General features: G+C 43.5%; 1 long non-coding RNA gene across 1 annotated transcript; it reads right to left on the bottom strand.

Annotated features, from left to right (window-relative positions):
- Positions 1-4,478: 4,478 nt before the first annotated feature.
- Positions 4,479-21,034, bottom strand: LOC138065578 (uncharacterized). Its single transcript, XR_011138610.1, has 3 exons — positions 20,822-21,034; positions 8,020-8,538; positions 4,479-7,167 (listed from the first exon to the last, which is right to left on the bottom strand). It is a non-coding gene; the product is annotated as an uncharacterized lncRNA (long non-coding RNA).
- Positions 21,035-26,125: the final 5,091 nt, after the last annotated feature.

Raw genomic sequence — 26,125 nt, 5'->3', positions numbered from 1 at the left:
AGTCCATGTACAGTCATACTGTGCATCAGACTTGGCAGTAGGGACTCACCAGCACAAAAGTAGCACATTTGAATATCTAGAAGTCCTAGTTATCCCTGTGGCTGGCAATATCAGGATCCTTCCTAGAAAGATCAGGTCTTCCCTATCATCACGTGGCATGCGACCAGGAGAGCAGCAGGAGTCTCTAAGACAGACACAGCATTCCCAGAGCACCCATACTGCACATAGCGGTACACCTGGGTCACGCTAAAGGCTACCTGAAGTCCAAACTTTCTCTACCAGAAAAACCTGAAGAATAGCAGAAATCTGTGCCTGAGTACTGTCAAGGTCTTTCTTGAAAAGGAGAATAGTCTGAGGTCATTCTGGCCCTGAGGAAGAAGGGTTCTCCAAGATTAGCTGGCCAGGGAGTTTTTCTGTGAAACGTTTCCTACAATATTAACTGGACTTTTCAATCAGGAATTGACCTAAAGGCAGCTGATGAAATCCTGAGTCAAATAGTTCTCATTTGGACAGGTCAGGTGGGAGATAGCTCAGGTCTTGCAGCACCTGAGGTGGATGAAAAACTGTTTAGCGTGCTACTGCAGAAACTCGTTTGTCCTCCTAGCTCTGCTCAGCACAGTGAAGGGCAAAGTAATTTCAGACTCATTAGCAGATGTCCTTGAGGCGTTTGAGGCTGGTGCCTCGAGATAAAGGAAAAAGTTCTGCAGATCAAAGTAGAACTTTGATCATCTAGGACATTACTTTTTATGAGCTAGGCTAAGAAAAACCCGAATTCCACAGATTCAAGCATAGTGAATATGGCATGGAGTGATGGGTGGCATAGCTCAAGATTGAATTTCTAAATTTAGAGGTGGCTTTCTCAACTTGGTGGCTGCTGAGTTACATGATTTATGGCTTTGCCTGTAGGAGGTAACCCTACTGTTAGCAGGAAGTGACCTCCTGGTTGCAGGGTGCTTGTGTCCCATGGTTTCGCTTCCCACATCCTGGCTTTTGCTGCCAGCAGTATGTTTCAGATGATGACTTCAAAGATATTAACCGCTATTAAGGAAGCTCTGTGTCTGCCTGAAGAGTTATGAACACAGTACTTGCATAAGAGTGATGTGTTGTGCTGGGCGGCAAAGGGAATCCAACTTTCCCATGTGGACAAGTCCTACGGAACATGCAAGATAAGGGACTGGTCCTCTGTGAGGGGGCCCCTATGGGCTATCAGAGCTCGTAAATGTCCATGGCAGAACTGCAAAAACTCTGGGTTGTTTTTTTATCTTTCCAGAGTTGTTTCGTGTAATGGAAGATTCAATATGGGCACACATAGTTTTATTTGGGTCACCTCACTGAATAAGCGAAAAACAGAAAGACACACAGAGGAACGGCACACTATTGATGGAAGAACTAGTTCTCATGCTGCAGCGGAACTAGGTTTTCCCAGATTGTTGGTTTTTTTTTTCCCTGCTCTAAAATGATGCTGCTTTCTACTAAGGGATATGCTTATCAAGTTTAGATGTATGAGCTGGGATATATCTGCCATTATCCTCCAGTGCTGTTACTAGCTATACATACCCCTGTGTTAGACAGATAGGTACATACATACCCACAGGCGGACACACACTTAGGACTACTTTTGCAATAACACTGTAGCTGGGCAAATTTCATCCTTTGGCAAGTGCTTTTTCTTTTGAATGTTGCCCGTCTTTCCTGGAGTGTAATGAGCCCAAAGAGTTTTAACAAGAATGATCACAGCCTCAGCTGGCACCAAGTATGGCCAGTCATAGGTAAAAAACTATTTATGTCCAGAGACATATCAGCAAAATGCCCCTGATCTGCAGTGTGGAGTATTACAGTTGGAGTTTCATCATACTTCAGCAGTGCACTCCAAGGTCATTGAGGGACAAAATCTGTCAACATAAGGAGAATTCAATGTTTTATTCTGAATATTCACTGGGTTCTGTAAGTACCTATCATTCAGCATTCCAAACTTTATATATATATATTTTTAAATCATCCTGACAGACGTGAAGACTGGAGGCCAAGCTTTCAGCCATGTCCCAGCAACTGTAGATCAGTTAAAATTATCTGGATTGTCACTTAGACAGTTGTGTTCTTAGTATGACTGCTGCTGAAGTGACAGAGTTATATAGGTCTGATTTGTCACAGTTCATGTCCACTTGAAGGTAATGAGAGTTGTTGAACAGTTTGGCAGAAATCCAGGAAGGGCAAACATGGATTGGAAAGGCTGGGAACCATTGACCCAGTTTTATGTATGTCCAAATAATTACCCACAGGAAAAATTCACACTGAGAACAGCTCTTTCTTTATAAGCTCGAGTAACACTGGAAAATAATAATAACAGTAATAATAAAAAGTTCCACGGAGCTGTATTTCTTTTCCTGACACTCTCAAAAACAATCATTGTTTTCCCTCTTCCTGCACCGCTAAATCATGTTGTGAGTCTTATCACGCTTTGACTTGGTCAGACAAGTCACATGTCGACCCCAGGACAAAGTCATACAGCAGAGAGCACACAGCGCTTGCCTATAGAAGGACCTGGGCTTGCAGACAACCCACAGGCTCCACTAAAATATTAGCAGTCATTGCTTCCTGTCCCTGGACTCCAAAGGAGATTTCTAAAGCCAGAAAAGTCGTGTACATCTTCTTCTATGAATCAGAGAACTGTCTTTCAAGAGGTAAGATAGAAGTAGTCTGTACTGCAAGCCTTCCCTCTCTCCCCTTAATAAAGAAAAAAAAGTTATGTTTTGGTTGTTCATATGGAGCCAATAAGTTTGTTTTAGGCATCATTGACTTGAAATCCATTCTTCTGGAAAAAAGATTGAGAGGCACTGTACTTTAGCCTGAGTCCCCTGCAAGCTTTGTTTAGAAATAGCCTTTTACCGATGTCTTTTTTTTTTTTTTTCCTATATGAAAAATCTGCTCACACACTAAGGAAGCTGACTCCACACCAGCTGCATACCAAGTGCTACCCAATACTTGCATAAGCACGCAAAAAAAGCCTAGCTTCTCTTTTTATTTTAGGATCTGCTTCTGCAGTGGCAAGCCGTTGAATTCCTGCAGCTCAACAAGCAACGCTGCATGAGGAGTGAGCCACGTTCCCTCCAGCCAGCTTCAGGGTGGCTCAGGTCCCACGTGAGTCCCCGGTGGCTTTGGGCCGCCCACATCCTGCCAGAGAAATTCACCCAACCCACAGCCCAGTCCTTGCTGCAGCCCTTCTCCTTTAGCCCTTTCTGATTAGTTTTGAGACATTTCAGTTTATCATTTGTGTCTCGAAACTGGCTAGCACAGTTCCTCCCAGAAAAACCGAAATTACTTTGGTTTGAAACCTAGTCTTAGTACAGTCAGCTTTTAACAGGTTCGCATGTGAAAAATACTCCATTTAGTTTGCATATGAAGTAGGAGCGGACTTAATGAATTCCGAAAGGTCTAGGATCACGAGATAAGCAGGATTCACTCAGCTTCCTAATACAAGACTTCTGAAATATGCTCGAATGGCTGCACTGAATCTCTCAGTGTACAATAATCCTTATGCAAATATGTCATAACCGGCTTTCTGTCAGATCGGAGCCAGTAAGGAGTACTTGCAGTGTCCTGAAAGCCAACTTTTTCCTAAGGCAAAGTCAACATTGTTAATCAGCTTAAGGACTTCTTTTTGCTGGAATTAAAATGTGAAGTCAAGTATCTGAATATGCGACCAAATGCTTTTTTTTTTTTTTTGCTTCTTTAAGATGTGTTTTAGATAAAAGCTGTATTTACGACCAAAGAATTTTTGATTTTATCTTGTGACTTATCTCTCAATGAATGCATGGTATGATTAACTTCAGCACATATATCATAAGGTCATTTCATTTTAAGGTTATCATAAAGAATATCTTGTGGCACATTATGAAAGAAATATAAGTAACATTAAGCTTCTGTTAATATCCCTCTGTCAACCACATCTAAGTGATCCTTCAAGAAGCAAAAAGTGCCACTGGGAAATCTTTATCTAATGTTCAAAGTAACTTTTAAAAGCTGGGAAAATATGTTTAAAATTCTTTTAATGCAAGCCTATGGAGATATACCTTGACGTTTCCATGTATCTAAAGTTAACAAAAATGAAATTTCTCTGCATTTTTAAAACTCTAGAGAACTGAGAAAAGGTCTTTGTAAATTTTGTTAAGCAGCTTTCAAAATCAAATCATGACCTCAATAATGTGCTTTGCTATATTATGTTATATATGAGGTAGGAATAGTTAGAAGAAAAATGCCATTTTCTTTTCTGCTTATCTTTAAATAGGGAAATATCTTCCAAAGTTAACATTTGTTTTATCAGATGCTTATGATGACACATTGTCAAAGGTCAAATCCTTCCAATTTAGTTCACTTTGCATTTTCATATATTCCTTCTGCAATTTTATCACTGCCTTGAAAATAATAAAACAGATGATGGGTTATTCTCCTTTCATATCTGTATAATAATGAATAACTATGTGAAACGACTTGATATTTTTTAATTGAAAGCATAGAGCAAAATAAGCTGCATTCAACAACACTTTGTTTTGTGTACATCTTCAACTTGTGGGCAACACAGAAAAATTTCATCCTACCAAAATGTATCATGTTAGCTCCTGGCCAAGCCTGCAACCAATAATATTTAATTTGCAATCATCACAGACTGATATACATGATTAACCGCAGCTAATGCTGCAGTAGTAGCAGCAGGCAGCTTGCTGTTGGCGACAAAAAGGTTTAAAGAATTTTACCCATTAATAATTCCTCTTCTGATCAGCTCTTCTTGCCTGCAGTCTTCTTTCCGACAGTTCACCCTGAAGCACTGAGACGCTGTTTCTGTGTAAACCTTTAAGCCTTACGGCATTTATTGGTATTCTTACTGATCCACCCAAAGTCATTTCTCCATTCATCTCGGAAATACAAAGCTCCCTCTTCTTAGGTGTGTGTATGGAGAGTTACTGGTGCATTCACTGACACCAGATGAAGATCTGCTTTGGACAGTTAAAAATGCACAAATAACATTTCAGCTGACCTCTAGGTTGTAACCACTCTCTCTGCTCTACATCCTATGCATATTGGACCAACACAATCTACTGTGCCTTATGCAACCCAAAATTTATCCTCTAATAATTGCATGAGATGAAAAATTATTTTTAGATGCTAAAAGGCAGCACATGCAGGGCAATCTTAGCTGTTCTTTCAGATAAGCTAAAGCTTTCCCTGAAATACATTTCCAACTTATCTGTTCACATTTTTATGGTGCTTTAAATTTTTTCTGTTTAAAGAGTGGAAAGACACACAGGACCCTTCAGTTTTATAGGCACTGTATAAAGGTGAACAGCTATTTGAGTTCAAATGCAGAGAACTACAATAGGAGAGGTTTAGAGAAAGGTGGCTTAATGCTATGGTTTAAAGCCCTACCCTGTGCACTGTGCTCGCAGGAGCTCTGCAATGAAATACACAGGTTCTTAAAAGTGACAAGCACATGCTTGTAGTGACCTGTCCAAAGTCTTCCCCCTTGCAGGCCTTTTCTTTTCTGGGTTAGAGATGAAAAAAAAAGGGGTCTGTGTTAGCATTGCATTTTATCGGGCAGTATATCTACCATGCAGCCCTGTTCACGGTTTCTGTTTTGCGTTCACCCCACACCATCTCAGGATAACTTGACAGGAGGAGCTTTTTAAAGGACTGTAGTTATTTTTTGTATGATTACCTTTCACTGAGGGGAATACCACCTTGTAAAATGGCTCCAAGAGCTGGATGATGCTGAGCGCTAACCTCTGCCAAGGCTCAGTGGCTGCATTGAGCTTTCTCCTCTCGCAGGCAGCAGGGAATAGGAGATACAGGGTGGTCCCTCTCGGGGAGATGGCTGGCTGCATGTTCACCTGGGATGTTCACAGCTGCTCAGCCTCCCCAAGAGGGGCCGCTAGGTGCTCTGCTGGCTCCAAACTGAACAAGAAGGAAGTGCTGCCAACCAGCTGTGTGGGCTCTGGCCAGGTGTGTGTTGCCAGCCAGATGTGTGCTGCCTCTGCATAGAGGGGTTGCCAACCTCCTGGGGTGGAGCTGTGAGACCCTTCATGACCATGGGTGGTGCAACTGAAAGAAGAAGGAGAGACAGGTCTGTTCTGCGAGCGAGCTGGGCGCTTGGCTGGACAGACAAATTAGAGAGCAGCATTCCCAGGCCGAGATGTGACCTGGCTACCTGCCAACCACACAAATCGCCCCCCCAGAATCAACGAGGGCATTTTTGATTCATCAGTAACATCCACTTGCATGCAAGGCTTGCTGACCAAGCAGCCTGCTGCCTCCAGGGAGCGTAGATGAGGGATTAGCCGCAAGGACACTGCCTGGGTCTGTGGAGGAGAAAGGGCCAGCCCTGGCTTTGGGCTAGATTTGTTATGCTCAGAGCCAAAGCAGCAGGAGCAAGGAAATGCTGGATTATATGTAACCTCATCACAGAAGGGAAGCCACAAACCAGCATCCTGAAAGGGAGAGGAAAGTGGCAGTAAGAATGGAAAGCAATTTCTTATTGCAGGGACACTCTCATTAGAGTGATGGTCCTCTCTGAAAGCGTTTGGAAAAGAGGAATCTGTGTCTGCTTTCAGCTGCCCCAAACGGATCTGCAGACAAGGTGATCTTGTCAGGTCTTTTATGATGAGGAGATCATCTATGGTCTGTCCTCAGGGTACATTTATGCATTTGTGTTTCCCTCAGCAGAGTTGTGACTAAGTAAACCAAGGGCTGGAATCAACCCATTACAAGTGAGTCAAAGTAGAAGAAACAAGTGTTCTTCCTTTGGGCACGACGTTAAATAGATTTGTCATCCTGGTGTCTATACTGGTGCTCTACCAGAAAAATTTTCCCCCACCTCATGGCTAATGTTTCCCTATTTGTGTATAAATGGCCTTTGCCTCGGGCTGGTTGAATGATCAAAGTCCAGACTTAATACAATCTCACTGATACAATAAAAAAAATCTCCTATGTCTTATTGCATTCATAGTCATGATATTTCTTGCTGTAACTCTTTCATGTCAGGCTGTTGTTCTCCTCATATTTACTTCTCAGTTTTGCTTGCAGGGCACAGCCAGAGTGCTATGAAAATCAAAGGAGATATAAATCATTCTAACGCTGATATTCCTCTTCTAACATCACAAGCTTCAGGTAAAACACCTAAGAAACAACAAGAATAAAATTGCACAGGAAATTCAGTTTCTATGAGAACCTTAAATTAATCAGGATTCTGCTGACATTTTTCACGGTGGATGTGAACCTGGTACTCTCACTGTCTTACTTGCTTGTGGTCGTGCACTAGTGCTGGCATAATCTGCAACACTTATGGCACAAAATATATACAAGTTGAAAGATAAGCCCCTCTCATAAATTAAAAACACTTTAGGTAGACCTACCTGAAATGATTTATAATCAGTCCTGTTGCTCAGATTTATATTTCAGTCCAGTGAAAGGACTGCAGAAGCCTCAGAGAGAGCCTCTGTCTGGAACGGTTATTCACTATGGCACTGTAAATATGAAGGCTACTGGATTCTGTGCACTGAAGTGATCAGAAGTCCAGAAGCTGCTGCTATTGTAAAATGCAGTGGGAAAATGCACAGAGCACTTAAAATGTGTCCTTGCTTTGTTAAGCTCACCTAGTTTCTGGTTATATTTTAGACTGCCTTATAAAACACTTACAGATAGATACTGGTTTGGTTTCAGCGTTGCCCTGCGCTCAGTGCACTCTCTGATAGCAGCCCAGAGTGAGGATAAGGTTACTCGGGGCGGTGGGAGATGCTTTGCTCATTCGGGCAGAGATGCCTTCCTCAGACAAAAGGGAACGTGGTTTCCCAGGGGGCAGTTTCCACCAGCTGCCTGAGCTCATTGACACCACAAGGGCCGGTCTTGCTCTTCCTGCTCGTTTACCTCTCACACGTACATGCCTAGACACCACATGCGCACCACACACAAGCCTACACACACCGCACACCACACACTTGTGGCCCATGGCTGGCACTAGTTTCCTCTCACCTCATCCCCAGCCAAGACGGTTTGGCTCACTATCTCAGCAAAAAATTAACCCTGCGGCAAAGTGAACCTTTTCTGGCAGGGTTAGTGAATCAAACCAGCTCCCAAGGTGTCCAGGCAAGACCAAAGGCTGCACAAGAATGGAGGCAGGACGATGCGATGAGGAACAGCAGAAAAACCACCCCATGGGGCAGCAGTAAGTGACAAAACCAGCTGTCCTGTGAAATCGCGCGCCGGGACACTGCTGCTTCTCGCCCTTCACTAACGCAGGAATCTCTTTGGAAGCAGCTTGTGGATTTTCACTCGCGCAAGAATCTGGGACTCTTTTGAGGTACATCCACATGAGTTCAATGCAGCTGTCGGAGCTATCTCTGTGCTGCACCGTTGTCAGGCTATGGCTCAACGAAGGCATTTTTAAGAGGGCTGCCAGGAACCTAAATAAAATGTGCCTGTTCCACGCATGGCTGGAAGTACTGAGAGCTTCACAGTCCTCTCACTCTGCCCTGCAGCATCTGGAAGAAACTACAAAGAGGAGGTTTTTTAGTTCTTTAAAACACAAAGATATGATGACTATTCTCAGAAAAAGATTTAATCCAGATATATTCTTAGGAATTAATATTTAACCGTACTTCAGTTAGCAAAACAAGAGGACTGTTTTCTTCTAATTGTTTTCAGAATGAAGGAGAGACCTGTGGAGGGGTGGCCTGGGGAGTTCTTCCTGATTTAAAGATAAACAGCATCAACTTTGCTGTCAAAAAAGCTGCTCCGCACTAAGCAGTCCACCAGAGATGATTTATACCTAATGATTTATATCCGTCAAGCTGCATATTATATATGCTGCCTCCCCTCAGTCAGGGAAGACAAATATAATATACTTCTGACATCACCCTGGTCTTGTTTCTCCACTTATCAAAATCATTTGAAGTGATTTAAGTCAAACTGGTATGATTAAAAATTTCCTTTTGCTTTTTTTGTGGCCTCCATAACTTGTCACCTTTTGCTATGCTTCTTAGCGTTGTATGAACACACGCTGGCCTTTGCCGTGCCGACTGAGGTGGCTCCACCACAGCTTTACGGGCTGGATCCCAGTTTTGGCAGATGCCCCATGGTGGAGGGTCGTGCTGCAGCACTGCCTTTCCCCAAAGAGATGCTGCAGGTGTGCAGGAGGAGGCATGATGGTGACACCCTCTGTCTGCTCAGACAGACCTGGAGGCTATGACAGTACCTTGTGCTGTGAGCACGGTCCTCATCAAAGGGAGAGGTATTTGGCTGTGTGAGCAGCTACTGTCTGGCTCCCCCCAAAAAGAAGGGGCAGGCTTGATGGAAGTGGGTTTTAAGCTGAATCTAGCCCCCCAGCAGCCACAGGATGGCACAGAAGAGTCCTTACGCAAGCATGTTTGGAGACAAGCAGCTTGGTTCATCGCCTCTTACTTGAAAAGGTGGATTAAATGTGCAAGAACTGAATTAAGAGCTTTGGGGGCAACATCACTGCCCCAAATAGTAGTTCAGCTACTTTTCCAAATGAAAGGTAAGGTGTTATTTTCGCCTTTCAAGAACTTGCACTAGCATCCAACCAAAGAAATTAGGGTAACACCTGCAGAAAACACAGGTTAGCAATACCCAACAATATTGACATTTAGCAGCACTGTCACCATTTTGGGGGGATTCTGTGGTATTCCTCAGAGCAGTTCATGTTTCAGATATGAAGACCTGTGACTGCGTATCTGGAGCTGCTCTGCTTCCCCAACACCGTTGGACAAAAATGCGTTAAGCAAGCGCTTAAAATGCAGACTCTGCTTGCCTGCACAGTAAGTCCGGACAGCCCAAAGGCTGTCTTCAGTTAGAATGACAACTACTAACTGAAAAATCAGCTAGTGGCTTGTTGAGCCTCAAAATCACAATTTTTTTTCCAGTTCATTGCTGACTTACCTAGGTTCAGCTTCTACGTACCAGGCCAAACTCAACGCAGTAATGATTCTAGCTGGAGCAGTTCAAGGGGAAACAACCTCCTTGCTCCTGCACGATGTTGCCCTCAGTGTACGGCAAGGAATGTATTAGCTTTTTTATTCACAGCGCCACACTTCTGCTCAGCTGGCAATCCCCCATGGTCCCTAACGTATTTCTAGTTAGATACCCCTTCCTTTGGACTCCTAGCTCTGTGCAGTTTGGAGCTTGGCCCCTGCGGGACTGTAGGGGTCAGGGGCTAGTGAGAATCCTTTTCCACCTCTGCAGACAAGCAGTAGAGCTGGGCTGATCAGCTGGGTGGTGTGGGAAAAGGCCTGTCTGTGAAACCTCAGTGAGCTGCTGGATTACTGCGATTTGAGCCTCCTCCCAGCTGCACAAGTTTGCCTCGCCTTGGCACTGCAGCTGCTGAAAAGGAAGGTTCCTCCTAAAGAATGTGCTTGACACCCAGTAAAGCCTCACCACCTTTCTACTCCTAAACATCCTCCTTCCATACCACCTTTCTGAAGAGCCAGAATTCTTTGGGATGAAGTAATTAAAATTCATTAAGTAATTAAGTAATTAAAAGTAATTAAAATATTGCATATTCTTCCTGACTCGAATTCTGCAAGAAAAGAAAAACAGAGAAAACTTTAGCTGATGTTCCACATTTGTGCACTGCACAATTATCAGGATCTACAAACCAAGTTTAACCAAGTTGGAAAAGTTAGACCGTTGAATATAGCTCAGGGGCATGCTGATATATCAGGACATCATTTAAGATATAAACGCTCATTTCTGATAGCTGGAAAACACTAAAGTCATAAATTATGATAAAAACTGCCTCATTGCTCTTCTTGGGTCAACTGGAAATCCAAGACATTGAGATAAGATTTTCTTGTTAGAGCTGCTTGAGAACTTTTCAATGAAGGTTTTTTTTTTTTTAATCAAAAATAATAATTTGTCTACACCAAAACCTTTTCATACAAATTTTCTGTTTCAGTGAAACTTCAGACAGAAAGGCTTTTATTTCTAGAAGGGTCTTTGTGGGAAAAACAAGAAAAAGCTTCCACTGCAGAATAACCAATAGATCTATGGATTAGTGCATGTAACCAAAATACAAGCATTTGAATCCGCTTTTAAATATTATGTTTGAAAACATAATGTTTGGTGTCCTGGAAAGGGGTTTAGGAGTCATTAAAGACAAACAATTGATGCTTCGCTTTTAATTTGGAGGTCTTAGAGATGAGGTGTCCATCTCTTTCCTTTATAGCTTGTTGCAATAGCAAGACCACCTCACACAAAACTTCATGCCTCATTTTAAAATTTTATTTACTGGTTTAAATGAGTTAAATTCCAGCTAGCTGTTTCTGTCAAGCCTTTCCCTCCTAAAGAGTCCTGCATTTTCTCTCAGGGAAGGTACTCATACAGTGCAAGGCTGTCGTCTCTTAATTTTCTTTCTGAGATGCCAAAAAAAGAGATTTTCCTGTTTGCACTCTTTTAGGTATTTTTTCAGTTCTTGACTGTTTCTACGTCTCTTTTCCCTGCAGTTTTTAACAACCTTTTCCAAACGAGACAGCCAGACCAGATGGCAGGCTGGTATATTTGGGACCCTGAGCTCTTGGCCCCAAATGCTCCCAACTCGCTGACTCCGTCCCTGGCCATAGTCCGTATTCTTTGTTCTTACTTGGATGTCCTTTCATGTGGCTGGGCCAAAGCAAATCAAAGACTACAATAAGGCCTTTCAGCAAAATTGTTATTAATATGTATTATTAGTTGCCAGTTGCGATGGAGACTGTATGTGCTGTTCAGATTTTTAGCTAGACATTGTCTCTGTCCTGAAGTGGAGATAATCTCCGGGTAAAGTTTGCCACACTCCCCTGGAGTATCATGTTGCTCAAAGTCACTTGCTCCATTGAATTCAGTGGCACTGTGCATGCATCAAAGCACTGTTTTTCTTAAATGATAGCAGCAAACAGCCAAAGCAACTTGGTTAAGTTTAGAACTACCCTGTTTGCTGTATGTGTGATGTTTCTCAAATTTATTAAGAAAAACAAGGTGAAGGAGAAACAACGTAAAAATCACTAGAGCTGCTTGCAAAATCCCATTCCTTCTACCAAGGAAGGAAGTGACATTTTAAAACAAGGCTTTTGGAATGAGAATTCACTAAACTGATAGACAAGCACATATTGTATGTCCCTATGCGTTTGTGTCTAGTGAGACTTTAAAAGGATTCAATTGATAATGCATAAACTAATAATTAAAAACTTCATCGGAGGATTAGTAAATCAAGTATGAGACCTAGGTATTCCACTTCTGCTCTACTAAACTCCGTTATTAATAACTTCTGGCTATTACTAGGATCGTATCACTGCAGCAGGGCTTGTGGACCTATTGAAGCCTTCAGCATTTAATTAATGACAATAGACCGCTGTATGCACGTCTTCCAGATCAGGCTGTATATTGCATTTCAAACTCTAGCCTGTGCTTGAGCATGAATAAATTAGGCATTTCTTCTCATCGGTGTTACATCCTCTTCAACAGAGCAAGACCTTGGTAGCCGGGTCTAGGCTGAGCCTTCCAAGCAACTCTGTTTTGCTCTAGCAATGTGGATGGGGCCATATAGCCCTGGCAGCTAACGTGCAAAATGAAAGAAAGATCACAGAAGGTCATGGGTAGCTGTCTATTTTACAGTTCCGTTGTCTCCGCATTAAGTCTTATTCAAAACTGGTAGATAACGCTGGGGATAAATGAGCCACTGAGTTTAATTTACTCTCATTTTTAGGAGGGATTGAGGGTATTTTATGCATGAATTTTAAATATAGTAAATATAATAAATGATGTGATATTTAATAGTATTTAATAATTTAATATTTAATGAATTAAATGTAATAGAAAATAAATGTGGGACAATATCAATATTTGTCCTTTTTAATAAAAACAGTGACACGTTAAACCTCCCTCTCATAGGCTTGCTCAGCTGAAAATGAAGTTGGAATGTCTACATTTTTTAGGCTAAAAAAATTTGTTTGTTTAGTGTTTTGCCTCTTTTTTTTTCCACCAAAAGGCGCAATCCTGGCACAGATTTTGCGGAATGCCAGCTTCAAGCTCTGTGAAAGTCGGCTCCATTCTTTATGTGGCTGAAATGGATTCCTGCGCTGCTGTATGCTTTGGGGTTAATTCAGAGAAGAGAGAAGGCAAGGAGCTCCTACTGACTTAGGGCTACATCCACAAGGGCCTTTGGGCGCTGCGATGCTCCGTGCTGCAGCACCCAGCGTTTAGGAGCCTGGGGCTGGGAGAAGGAAGCACAGTGTAGGGTTTGGAGCCCTACATCCTTCAAATGGGAGCAGAGCCGCACGCCAGGGTACCTCCGAAGGCAGGGCCCCCTCGGCGACGCCGTGCAGCATCCATCGCTGCAGAGCTGATGGACAGCCCGGCGTAATTTCAGCGCTCTCTGTCAGAGAAATGAACCTGAGCTCAGAGATTTTGAGGCGCCTTAAGATGAAAGCTGCTGTGCGCAGTCGAACTGCAGCGTAATAAAGCATCGCTTTAATCCATTAACTCTCCATTATAGGCTAAGCATGTTACTCAATTACCGCAAGGGTGACTTTGGACAGTGGCTTGGCCACATGATTCTTACTAACATGAAAGAAAAGTTTATTGCTGCATCCGGGACTTTGCCTAAGATCTTAATTTTGCCCTCTTGGCTGTGCCTGCAGGCAGGAAAGTCAGATGAGAGCCATTTAAGAGGAAATACGTTTAGCATCATCATTCAGGATTTAGTGAGCACAGCTTGATCCTTTCTTTATTTGTAATTCCCTGCTCAGTCATTTCTCTTCTCTGCTGCGAGGGCATGTTGTAGCACTCTGAAAAGGCCAAGCTGAGGAATAACTTTTGGCACAAGTTACAGGAGGGGTGCTTACCTGAAGTTAAGAAATATGTGCACAGATCTTATGTCCATTTCTAAAATTAGATTTCCACTTACTTATTCCTGTGCCAAGTACAGAAGAGGTGGTGGCAGGGAACAGACAGGGCTTCAAGGCCTTTTTCTGCACTCTTGGACTACCTCCAATATCATTAGTGCAAAAGTTAACATCTCAGTTCTCCTATGACTTGTGTTCAGCTGCAGTGAGCTCCCCCTTCCCCTTCCCTGCCACAGCCCCTGCCAAGGGCATTGCAACAGCTGAGAATAACTGGAATGCAGGAGATCAGGTCACCTTTCTCTCTCCCCCCTTCAAAATATTCCTCTTCCAGAAAGGAAAGTTACGGTCTGTTCTGGTAGCTCAGCACCATTTGGGAAGTCTCCTCAAATGCACAATAATCAAGGTGGCAGGGGAAAGTATAAAGAGGTCAGTGCAAAATGGACGATTGGCTCCTTAGCTTCTGTGGGGTTAAGCTCTGCCAGTGGCGAAACTGGTTTAAAAAGTTGCTCCTCTCTCTATTTCCACTCCTTCATTCCCACCCACACGCTGCAGTTCACACTCCCCTCAGTTGTGCTCAGGCATCTGGTTTTGGAGCCGTGCTGTAAACAGGATCAGTTAAATGATCTCAGTCTAAAAATAAACTTTTCCTTTACTCTTTAGCTTAAATCATTTCAATAATCCAGCTTTCAGCCCAGCCACACAGGCTGTTGCATTGCACAGTGGAGGAGGCAGAGAAATGTGGTGTTGGGAAGGGAACTTGTGGCTGAGGGACTATTTAATTGAACTAGAGTCTAACTCTCCCGCCAGATTTCTTTGGTACAACCTGGTAATTCCCACATGTATGCATGTATGGGGCTCCATGGTGACTAATGCTGGGTCTGTAGACTACCTGCTCAGGCAGTGGTATGAATTTATGGCCAGGCAAGCGTGGATACACCACTGCACGGCTGCTGAGTTTGTGAGAGAATGCACTAGAGACTGTGTCAGCTTTAAATTTTTATGCTGGCCTTATCTTATGGGAAGCAAAATGACACCTTTCCCCAAGTAAAACTGCAAGAACAAAGTTACTCCTTCAACGTTTCCAGACACCTGAAATGAAGTTCAACAGGCAGAATTAAGTACCTAGATCAAGTCTCTATTACGAAAAGAATTCCTAGCATTTTTGAAGGAGTCTCTACTGGAAGACCTGTGGGTACTCGGCACTGATGTCTTTCATTTTGGTGCATCTATATGGGGGACATCCCCATATATTATACGCGATTATACTCGTGGTCTTAGGCTCATATGCTTGAGCATCATCAGGCCCAGAGGTGCTAGTAAGATTTTGGGCCGGATCTGACACAGCGTATGGAAACGGGAAAGAAGGAGAAGCAGCTCTCACCCAAACCGTCTCCTCTACGTGTTGCCACGCTAAGTTCTAAACTGGGACTCCTCTCAGATATTGCGACACAGGCAGGAAGAGCAGGGTGAGGAAGGAGCTGCTTGGCACACTAAAACAAGAAAAGAAGAGTGCAGTTCGGTCACAACCAGAAAGAAATGGTCTGGGGCCCACCAGATGCGTTGGCTGAATAGACGTGTGGACATTCATACTTTGTTGCAAAAGGTAACGGTGGAGATGAAAGCCTGCATATGAAAGCAGGCCTGAGCTAAAGAAGTGCATGTCTAGCCGATAGTCTTAATATTACAAGTGCTCAGCTGTTGTGCATCCCTGGGGGATTTATCTGGTTCGAGGATTAACTACACTTGGTTACGTGCATTGATGCTGCATTGACAGCTCACGTACTGTCAGTTTTACTGGTTTAGGTGCAGAACAATGTCTGCAAAAATAGCTGTCCTTGGATCTGGAAGTCATACAGCTTCTTTAGTGTAACGCAGAGTTGATAAACTCTGTTGCACCCAGGCTAGCTCTGTGAAATTGGGCTTCTCGTACAACAGTGGGGAGAGTGTGCCCGGTCGAGCTTACAGAGCTCAGTGCGCTGCATGGACCAGCCACTCTGGTTCAGCTCCGGCCGAAATGAATAAGAGCCACGATAATGCAAAGCCTGTGCAAACTATGCCAACCACATCTCAATGTAGACAGCTTATACAACTGGGCATTTCCATAAATGTCAGCTTAAACATCCACAGATTAGTCAGGAGATGGGCATGTGAACTCATGAATGTACTATATACAAACATAAACATCCTCATAACTGCCTGGGCGACAGGGAAATGCCTTATCTGACAAGATTTCTGAGCATGCCACTGGCAGCTCAGTCGAGTATTTATCTGCTGTTTACCTCCTGATGTTCTCTTTACTCCATCTGAATTGTTCCTGAACCTTTTTTTTCCTGAAATTCAGTATTGATAAGACTGATGTCACGCAGCATTTGAACATTTTTGTTATTGAAACAAAATTCCTTACACAGTTCTAGTAGTTACACAATCTAAATTTGACTGAGGCAACACCTTGTGCAAATATCCCGGTCATAAATGCGGACTGTAACTTTAACTGAGAACGCACAGCGGTGCCAGCAAGCTTTGCCAAGCCAGGTGGAGGTAAGAGAAACAGCTTACCTCATTTATTTCCTACTTGCCAGTAATATCAGCACAACGGTTCATTATTTCTCTGCTTACTCATGGGCTTTTGTATAATCACCCTTGTAGTATCTGAGCACATCAATAGCGAAGCCTCCGTCTTTACAACTTTCTTCTTCTCTAAGGAGGAAAAATGCTATTAGCTGTCCTTTCAGAGGCAGAAGCATTGTGAGTCTCCCTCGTGTTATTTTGCAGAGAGCAGTACTTGGATACTGTAGTTGTGAAGACAAGTTATTTAGCATAAATCTTTTCGTACAATGAAATAAGCTAAAGCAGGGTAAGGTAACGTGGTGTAAATATGATACTGACTGACAAAACTGAGGAGGCAAATACACCTTCCTTTCCCGCCTATCAGGTTTGCAAAAAGTCTCCACGATGGCTTAAACCAAGCTGAGGCTCTTGGCCCAGCACAAGAGTGTTTCTCGCCGCAGAGTTTCGGCTCTGCGTTTTGAGGACGGCCGGTTTGCAGCACGTTGCAGAGCATCAGCAACGCTGGCTCTACTTTCTTTACACGGGTTACCTTGGAGAGGCAAAAACGAGCCTCAAAATGCTGAAGTTGCTGTCGACGGTCTTTTTTTGGCTGGGCTTTGTTCTGAGGGACTGACAAGTTTTTTTATTCAGGTGTGAGTGACCCTTCACTAGTCTATTGAATGCAGTCTGATTTCTGTGCAGTACCAGTGGACTTTGCCTCCCTCTGCTGGGCAGCTGTCCTAAGGCATATCAAACTTCTGCAAACACCATGCAGAGCACTGCTAAACTGTGAACAGACAAACCGTATCCACACCAGTAGTGGCAAGCCTTTGAGACAGAGAGCATTACAGTTAAGATTAAATGCAGATTTATCTGCTGATATTGCATTGTCTTTATCAGCTCCCAAAAACTTTTAGATTTTCCCTAAAGAGGCAACGGGCACAAACTGAACCACAGGACGTTCCATCTAAATCTGAGGAAAAACTTCTTGACTGTGAGGGTGACAGAGCACTGGAAGAGGCTGCCCAGAGAGTCTGTGGAGTCTCCTTCCCTGGAGATATTCAAAACCCGCCTGGACGCGATCCTGGGCAATGTGCTCTAGAGGACCCTGCTTGAGCAGGGAGGTTGGACTAGACGATCTCCAGAGGTCCCTTCCAACCTCAACCATTCTGTGATGTTGTGATTCTTCTCCACCCAATGTGAGGAAGATGGTGTTTAATTCCAGTGGTGCGTATTCCGGAGCCTTTTCACAGTATGTCAGGAAAATACAATACAAATCTTCTCATTCCTAACATATGTAGTGGTGCTGTAACAAACACCTAAGAACAAAATGAGTGATATTTTCAATGGCACTGCACTGCTTTTGATTCTGTAGCTGTTCAATAAATCTAACACAAAAATCTCACTTCCAGCATCCCAACACAGCTTCGCCTGTTCACTCACCAGCCACAGGTGACTATATAACACTAACGCAAGTACAATCAGTGTCTTAACTCCAGGAGCCATTCCAGGGAAAGTTAATATCTAATATCCACTTTTGAAAAAGCAGAGGTCAATATTTCTGATGGAAATAAAAGCTGTCCTCATAAAATGTAGTACAACAGTAGGAAATGTAGTACAACAAATAGAACAATGCTCTGTGAAATACCAGACAGGGAGTAATATTTGCAAACTCTGCATGTGCTGCTGGAATTGAAAGCATTTGCCTTTGCTTAATAACCTGTAAATACAGATTTGTGTATCAGGCTTCCATAGCTGCTTCCCTTTTCTTAAATTTGAAACTCATATTTCAGGAAGTCCGTGCTCAGGCATGGCACACGGCCAGAGTCCTCAACTGCACATTGCCAACCCTGTGCCACCCAAAGCACAAGGACAGGCTATGAAACGCGGAGCTACTGCTCTGCGATAGCCTGAACTCATCTAATGGTCAACTCCCTCCTTCCCTTTGCTCCCGTCCCGCCTAGTATAGCTGGCTTCAAAAGAGGACGTCTCTCTGCCGTCTGAGTCTGAGGAAGGTGTCAGTTTGGTTTAGTGATGTCCCCGGAACAGCTCCTGGGCATAATGAATATTATACCACTCCCATATCCTCTGCCTTTTACTGATGGATTAAAGCTATTATTTCAGACAGCTGTTAATAAGGGCACCGAAGGATTGTAGCGAAAACAGAGGCTTTCCACTACATCCAGCAATTCCACTTCTAGCATAAATTGCCTCCGGCTTTTTGCCAGTGCTAGAAACTGTTTTCTTGCTAACGCTGAAAGAAACGAGACTGCATGAGGAGCATGAGGAGCTCCCTGGCTCCTAAACGCTGGCTCTCCAAAACTAAACATCCTGCCCTCATCAAGATCATACAAAAACCCAAAGAAAAATCTCTGTGATGTTCTGACTGTGCTTTTGTACAATTTGATTTTATGCTTTTTTTAAGAGCATGACCTAACGACCTCACACTGATCACACAAGCACCAGAGACTGTACAGTCACAACCACCTTATCTGCAACAACAGGTCAAGTACTGTACAATAACAAGGCTCTCCATCCCTCCATGTACTTTAGGTTAATACTTTTCCTAAATAAAACCAGAAACACGGGCATCCTTTCTATTGTGAGGATCCTAGCACATTTTATTCCACAGATTGGTTACATCACTTAAGTCAATAGACCTGTACAAAGTAGGTATTGTCAGAAATAGAACAGAAAACATTTTGGAGAACTCAATGCCCTTTTCCTGGGAAAGCAATAATTGGAAATCCCTCTTTAAACACCTGTCTAATTCTGGATAATCTTCAAAAATTAACTCCTCCATTCACTACCGCAAATATCTAAAATACCTTAATTATCAATTCACTAAATCTAGCATGTTCTTTCTCTCTGCTCACTATTGTCATATATCTTAATGCTACTAAGCAATGTTGAGAATTGACAGGGGGATTTTCCCACACCTCCTTAACCACAAGAAGCAGCTCACATTGCTACCAATGCCTTCATTATCAGTTATTCAATTATTCGCAGTGATTTCCTTAATTCAGGGTCTCAGCTGATAATGAGAGCAATTCAGTTTTCCATGATGACTTGCATTACAATGGACTCTATAAGCTATGCTTTCTGTACAGGATTTGGCCATTAGCAACCATTGTCTCAGGCTAAGTTGGATCAAGCCAGCTGCTTATCAGGCCAAAGTAGAAAAATAGATAGTGCCATGGGGGTGACCCAGTTTAGGGCCATTCACAAGAGCTGGGAGATTATCACCTCTGAGCAGCTGCTACCTTTTGGGTAGGGCCCTTTGTAGATGGTAAAGATGAGCCACATTTAGTAGAGATGGTAAAGATGAACCCCATCGCCTTGCCAGGTCCTCTATCAAGGGGCTTGGGGAGCTGAGGCAGGCTTTGCTGTGAGTGTAGGGGGGTCAGAGACCTGCCTTTGTACAATGGCCACCCTCAGTCTCCTGCAGGGTTTAGGGGTTACCTTGGGGCCAAGGGGTAACACAGGGGTCAGCCCCCATGGCTCTCAACTCCAGGCTCCAGGCAGCTGTGAGAGCCGGGCTTCCAGGGGAGGATGAGCTGGGAGCTGAGGGTGGCCCAGTGCAGGCCAGGAGGTGACGACGGCCCTGCAGCACGAAAGGAGGTCTGGGAAGCCAAGCAGGTCAGAGGTCGGTAACCACGTTTGGCCAGCTGTGTGGTGACTGTCAAATGTGAGGGGACACATCCAGTCCAAGGTCAGCCTGGGGACACTAGGCAGGGAAGCGCCAGCAAGACTGGTTGAGGCACCTAAGTCCCCAAGTTCTCCCAGCTCTAAATGCACGTCCTTGTTCTCTTTTATCTCAATTTGCCTCATCCTTATTCCCAGAAATATTGGTCTACTGTGGGTGGTTCACCACTGCGGAAGTACTGAAATAGCAGGGACCCTTGGCCAAGTGTGGGGTTACCCAAGTGCCCTATGACACTAGCCTTAGCAGCACTGTGCAGAATAGAGTCATTTCATCCCGTACAGCAAGAATCGTAACTCAGGGCTCTGATCCCACAAAGCCAGAGCAACTCTTTTGTATGCTCCAATATGTCATTAGCTTTTCTAAAAGGGTATCAAAATGTCAAGAAAAGGGAAGAAAGAAAACAAATATAGATCATTTAAATAGAGAATAGAAAGTGAATAGGAAAAAAAAAAGGCAGAAGAGGATGTAACAAACACTGCATGCCTAAAGCAAAAGAACAAACCCTGCATTTACTTGTGGCATTCAGAAAAAAAATTCCACTGATTTCATTGAGAGCAGAATCATACCTTGGCTTGATGCCTGTGAGATTGCAAGAGTGGATATCTATGTTTTGCATTTGGAATAGCCTCTGCATACACAAGCAATCTCTGAAAATTCAGTTCTTCCCACATCTGTAGCTCTTACCTACCGATCTTTTTTCTGGCACTCTTGCATTTAGGAGGGTCTGAGGTTCCCCAATTGTACTTGAGGGTTGTTCAGTGACCTACAGAGTCCTCCTGGCTTCTGACATCACTGTGACATCTCTTCAAGCAGCACTGTCACCGCCAGGGTTTCATCCAGTTTCAGTAAGTCACAGAAGTCAAAACAAAACCCAGTAGCTTCTCTCTTCACAGTTGTGTCATGTCTTTAGGGACATTTATTAATACCAAGACCTCTGTGTTCAAATTAGAACACTATTTTTCTATGACGTGTCTGTGGGCTGTTTCTAACGAGCCTGTGAAAAGTAACTAAGGAAAGCAAGGCTATAGGCCTCCACCAAGGGCATGATGCCTTCCATCCACCACTTACATTTACTCCTCCACTGAAGAAAGTGTAGGATGTCTATATATCAAAAGAGTTGAAAAGCACTGTAGTGGATGTTGCGGACACGGTCAAGAAACAAAAACAAAACTGGAATGAGCCAGAGAGGGAAAGATGTAAAAGGAAAGAAAGCTGTCCTATCAGGTCAGCATCATAAAGAAGACAAAATGGTAACATATGCCCTTATGAGTACTATCACTAAATTTTAGCAAATTTATTTCGATGTCGAATTCTCAGCTGTCAGATTAATAACTCCTCAGGCAACTAAAGATGTCTGATGCCTCTCGTCTGATCAGTCATTACATTCACAATACATCCAACACATCTCTGACCGTGGATTCCTCTGCAAAAGCACTTCATACTGACTTTGGTTTAGAGGAAGGGCTGGCAGTACCTGCTTCCTCATGTGAATGCCTTGACAACTGCACTATAGCCAGCCTCTTCTGTTTTGGGGTTTTCAATGATTTTTTGTTTGTTTCTTGCTATCTTCAGCTAGAAGTGGCCTGAGCAAATCCAAGCTGGAGTTACCTAGAACCTGGTGCTCGAAGGGCTCTACGCAAAGTCCAGCGCAGCATGTGAAACCTCTCCAAAAGAGGAAGGAATTGAACCCACCAAATCTGCAGCTTTCTCAGTAAGAACTGTGTCTACAAACACTGCCTCTTTCTGAAGCTTTAGCTCTCTGCTTCTCTGTAACTGAGAAGTAGCATTTTTTGCAAATCTCATGGAGAGTTTGCTGTAAAACATAATTGAACTATTGATTTTTATGATTTCACAAAAAGATACCACTGTTTATTTTTTCAGCTGTTCAGATGAGCAGCCAAATAAAACCAAGGCTTATTTAAATAGTCCTACCTAGGTGTCAAAAAGCTGTGAATCTGTAACTTCAAAGGTTTCTGGTTTGTCTTGAAGCCACTGGCGTACTCATTGCATGTTGCAGCATATATCTAAGACCTGATAAAAGGCTGCAAACCCGTAAGGTTGCCTGTTTGCTTTCCAGCTGAAGTCAGCTACAACCTTGCCACTTCCAAAATTCATAGCTTCTTAGTAGCTGTTAACAGCTCATTTTAGAGAGCACATTGCTAAGTTTCAGATATTGCACCACTTTACTCCCATGTAAAAAGGTGGTGCTCCCCTCACACCCTAGTAAATAGCTTTTCCTATCTAATGCAATAATTTACCCCTATTGTGAAATGCTTTTTAAGAATTCTGTGGAAAGTTCATTTGTTGGAAGGTATATAAAGGCCCCCTGGAGCGCCAACATAATTCACACAGTGGGAATTAACACTCAGATGTTAACTACTCTAAAAAACACCCAACCTCAAGCCTCACATAAGTGACTTCTCTATTTAGTGATGTTGGTTTGCAGAACTACAATCCCTATAGCTCTACCTTTCTCAGTAAAACCATATGTGTGTTAAGCTGGCATAGCTAAGCAGGCAACCGGGCTGTAAGACTCATATTTGAGTAAAGTCCATCCTTGAAGAGCTATCAGCTGCTCCTTACACATTGTTATTTACACATGTTCTCCTGCCTCCATAAGATGAAACTCATCCCAAGCCTGACCGTTGTTAGGTTGATGTTGGGAAATGAAGAGTTGGGTTGGTTTGGCTCTGGTCATTTGCATAGACCTCGTAGACCTCTAATTCTCATTAATGAGAATGTGGGTCCATTTCAGCTCTGCTGCCAGAGCGCTAAAATAGACTCTGTGTTTGTGCGCACTCAGCGAAGCTCAGTGACAAGTCTGTGCTTGAAAACAGCTTCAAACCCAAATTCGTCTGGCAACCTGGGCACGCCCAGCATTTTACCCCTCAGACCTCTGCCTCGCACTGCCCACTGCGAATTTACAAAGCGGTGTCTAGTTGACAAATAGCTAATTGGAAACGTGGACTCTCTCTTCTGTATTGTGAAAGAAGCCGCCTTTCTCGTAATTGGTTATCTTGTCTCTTAAAGACACTTTAGATTTTATCTGGGTTAAGGGATTTTGGCAGCTGAAGTCCTGCTCGCACAAGTTGCTGCTGGTGGTTTTGAAAAGCTGCCCAAAAATTTATCTGAAGCAGCCACAGAGAGGAACAGGAGATACTGAAGCGATAGCTAGAATGACTTGCAGCATTCAACACATAGTTGGAGTGAAACCTGCTAGGGGTGGGCTAACCTCAAAGCTTTCCACCACCGAAAATATTGGGAGATCCTTTCACTTCTCCTCCCTGACACCCCTGTCTCTCCTTTCACCTCTGCCAAGGCCCCACGGTCCTGCCATGTTCACGGTGACAAGTCATGTCAGACACTTCTGCAGCCAGTTCAGCTCCCTAACCCGCAAAAACCAGCTAGTTTTTATGGAGGAAGGTGGTTTCCATTTGACAGCAGTGAACTGTTAGATCAGATTAGGCCGCCAAGCGGGAACTTGGACATTTAGTTAATCTCCTTTGCTCAAATGCTCTCTGGCAAATAATCTGCCTTTGCATACCAGCCTTAACCAGAAACTCCACAAAAGCTCGCTTGTTCATCTACCAATATTATGCTTCCCTAACGTGGAGAAAATAATAGAGGGTTAAAAATTACAGCAGGATCTAAGTGACTCATTGAAATGTTGTTTTAATGATAGGTGAATTGAGATATTGGATTTGGGGGTTGCAGGAAATTCTGAAATTTACTTCTGTTGCTTGTCCACACATAAACAGTGTTGTAATTTTTAGGGGCTGAAATAGGTGGTATGAGCTAGGATTTGAGTTTACTCACATAAGCTGCACACACAGTAGGAAAATTTTGTCTGTTGAACTGTACCCATATAAGATTTCAGCAAAGATTTTCAGCTGCAGACCTGGCCTTAGAATAACAGCTGGTTTTAATATCTTGGAAAAGTAATGTAGTCTCATACAAGGTTATTAAAACCAGCTGATATTCTCATTTAGGCAGTAAAAGAAAAATAACATAATCTGATGTGATACTATGCATGGCAGTACCTAATATGCTATCTAAATATTACTAAATTTTAATTCTCACATGCTTGTTTTTTCCTTTAAACAAAAAAGCAAAGAATTTGGTGTGATTTCATCAAAATGTTTAGATAGAGTTCTTTCTTTTAACAAAGAAAAAAAATATAATGAAAATTTCTCTGACCTGCTCAAATTAGCAACAAGATCATACAAATATTTAAGGGAGAAAAGCAGAGGCCTGCTGCTGGTGAATATTTAGCCCTTGACATTGTCTCTGAATTTAAAAGGAAGTGTCAGTGATACGTAAAAACAGGCACGCTACTTTTCGTAGGGCATGTGAAGATTTTGAGTTACGGCTCAACTCTTTAATGGATCAAATTGGTTTAAACAAGAGCAAATACCGAGACAGCAGTTGCAAACTGCATCTTGGACGAAGCTGCTGAAACAACCAAGGCTTGGGCACACGTTGCTTACCCAAGCGTGTGGCTGCTGCAAGTGCTCTGTGCTTTGCTGCTACATCACCTTTTTCACAGCACACGAACCAGGGAGCTAACTGCACTTGTTTCTCCGAGCTCTGAGAAGATATTCACCACCTCTGCTTGCTGCAGACCCTCCACTCCCCCTGAATGTCTCTCTAAGGAAAGCAGCAGGACTGAGGAGGCTCCAGCACCGTGCAGGGTCAGATCTCACTGAGCAGGTCATCTTGAAGGCACAGCTGGAGCTTCAACAGCAGGTATGCAGCACCTCCGAGATTTCTCTGCCAAGATTTTCTGACTCATTTAAGTTAATTTTTTGTCTCTGAGGACGTGGCTAGACAGACCTTTTCTTGAATGGCAACAGCAGCTTACGGAGCACCCCTTCCTCTTTGCCTTGCAGCAGCTCAGCTGTGTGAGTGGCCTCAAGATAAATGAGATCATGGAGCTGATCTGGCTGGAAAACAACCCATTTTAGGGGGATCTTTTTGATCCGTCCTGTTCCTTGATTTGGTTCAGCTGTGCAAATTATCATGTTGCTACACGAGGAGGGTCAGGGAGGCAGGGCAAACAGGCACTTGTGGACAGAGAGGAGAGAATGAAGCCGTTTGGAAAGGCAGCGCAGCCACTGAATGCAAAACTACGGTTTGATGCTGTTTATGTCTTGCAAGGAAATAAAAAGAGCCACAAGAGCAAGCAGACAAGTGCAGACTAGCAAAGCCCAGCACAGACTCAACCACAGGTGGGACGTTTTAAGGCCAAGCCTCAACCCCCTCACATCGCTGTTACAGGACTCCCTCGGCCACATGAAGAAAAGTGGCAGAAAATCAGGAGTTATAACTAAATTTAGTGAAGTTAGGTCACCCACTGTCACCATTTAAGTGAATTCCGGAAGTTGCCTTGATGTATCTTGGTAAAGAGGGGCAGCACAAAGCCTAAAAGCTGAAACACTTCTTGTAACGAGCTTTACCCACATCAGGCCAAACCTGATTTCTGCTTTTGCATTCATTCAAATGCTTTAACTAAGGTATTTATCCTTTAAAGGAAGGAGCTGGGACCCTAATTTACATGTTGACAGCATAGGTTTCTGATCTCTTTTCAGTGACTCTCTTAGGAGGAGCTGAATGCCATCCTAGAAGGGCTACACCAAACTTAGGCTCACCAGAGCCGAAGTGGGTATCTGTGACCTGAGCGTGAAGTGAACCAGGTGGTTCTGCACCTGGGCGCTGCGGGAAGCTGCACAGCCCCCGTCTTAGCAGCCCGGCGTGGGTAACACCAGCTGATCCGCCAGCAACGCGAGCGGAAACTGTGTGTGGGGACAGAACACCCCAAACTGCCCGGGAGGGCGTTTGCCCCAAAACGAGTAACCTTAAAGAAGGAACTAACAATAATGCAGCTTGCTTAAGAAATGCCCATCAGCCGGGTTAAATAGTAACCAGGAAATTACCAAGACACTTTGAGGGGAAAAACAAGCCAAAAAAAAAAAGGAGTCAGCTTGAAAAGAAG

The sequence above is a fragment of the Struthio camelus genome, chromosome 1 (assembly GCF_040807025.1).
Source record: "Struthio camelus isolate bStrCam1 chromosome 1, bStrCam1.hap1, whole genome shotgun sequence".
Taxonomy (NCBI): domain Eukaryota; kingdom Metazoa; phylum Chordata; class Aves; order Struthioniformes; family Struthionidae; genus Struthio; species Struthio camelus.
This window is presented reverse-complemented; position numbering and strand designations above follow the sequence as displayed.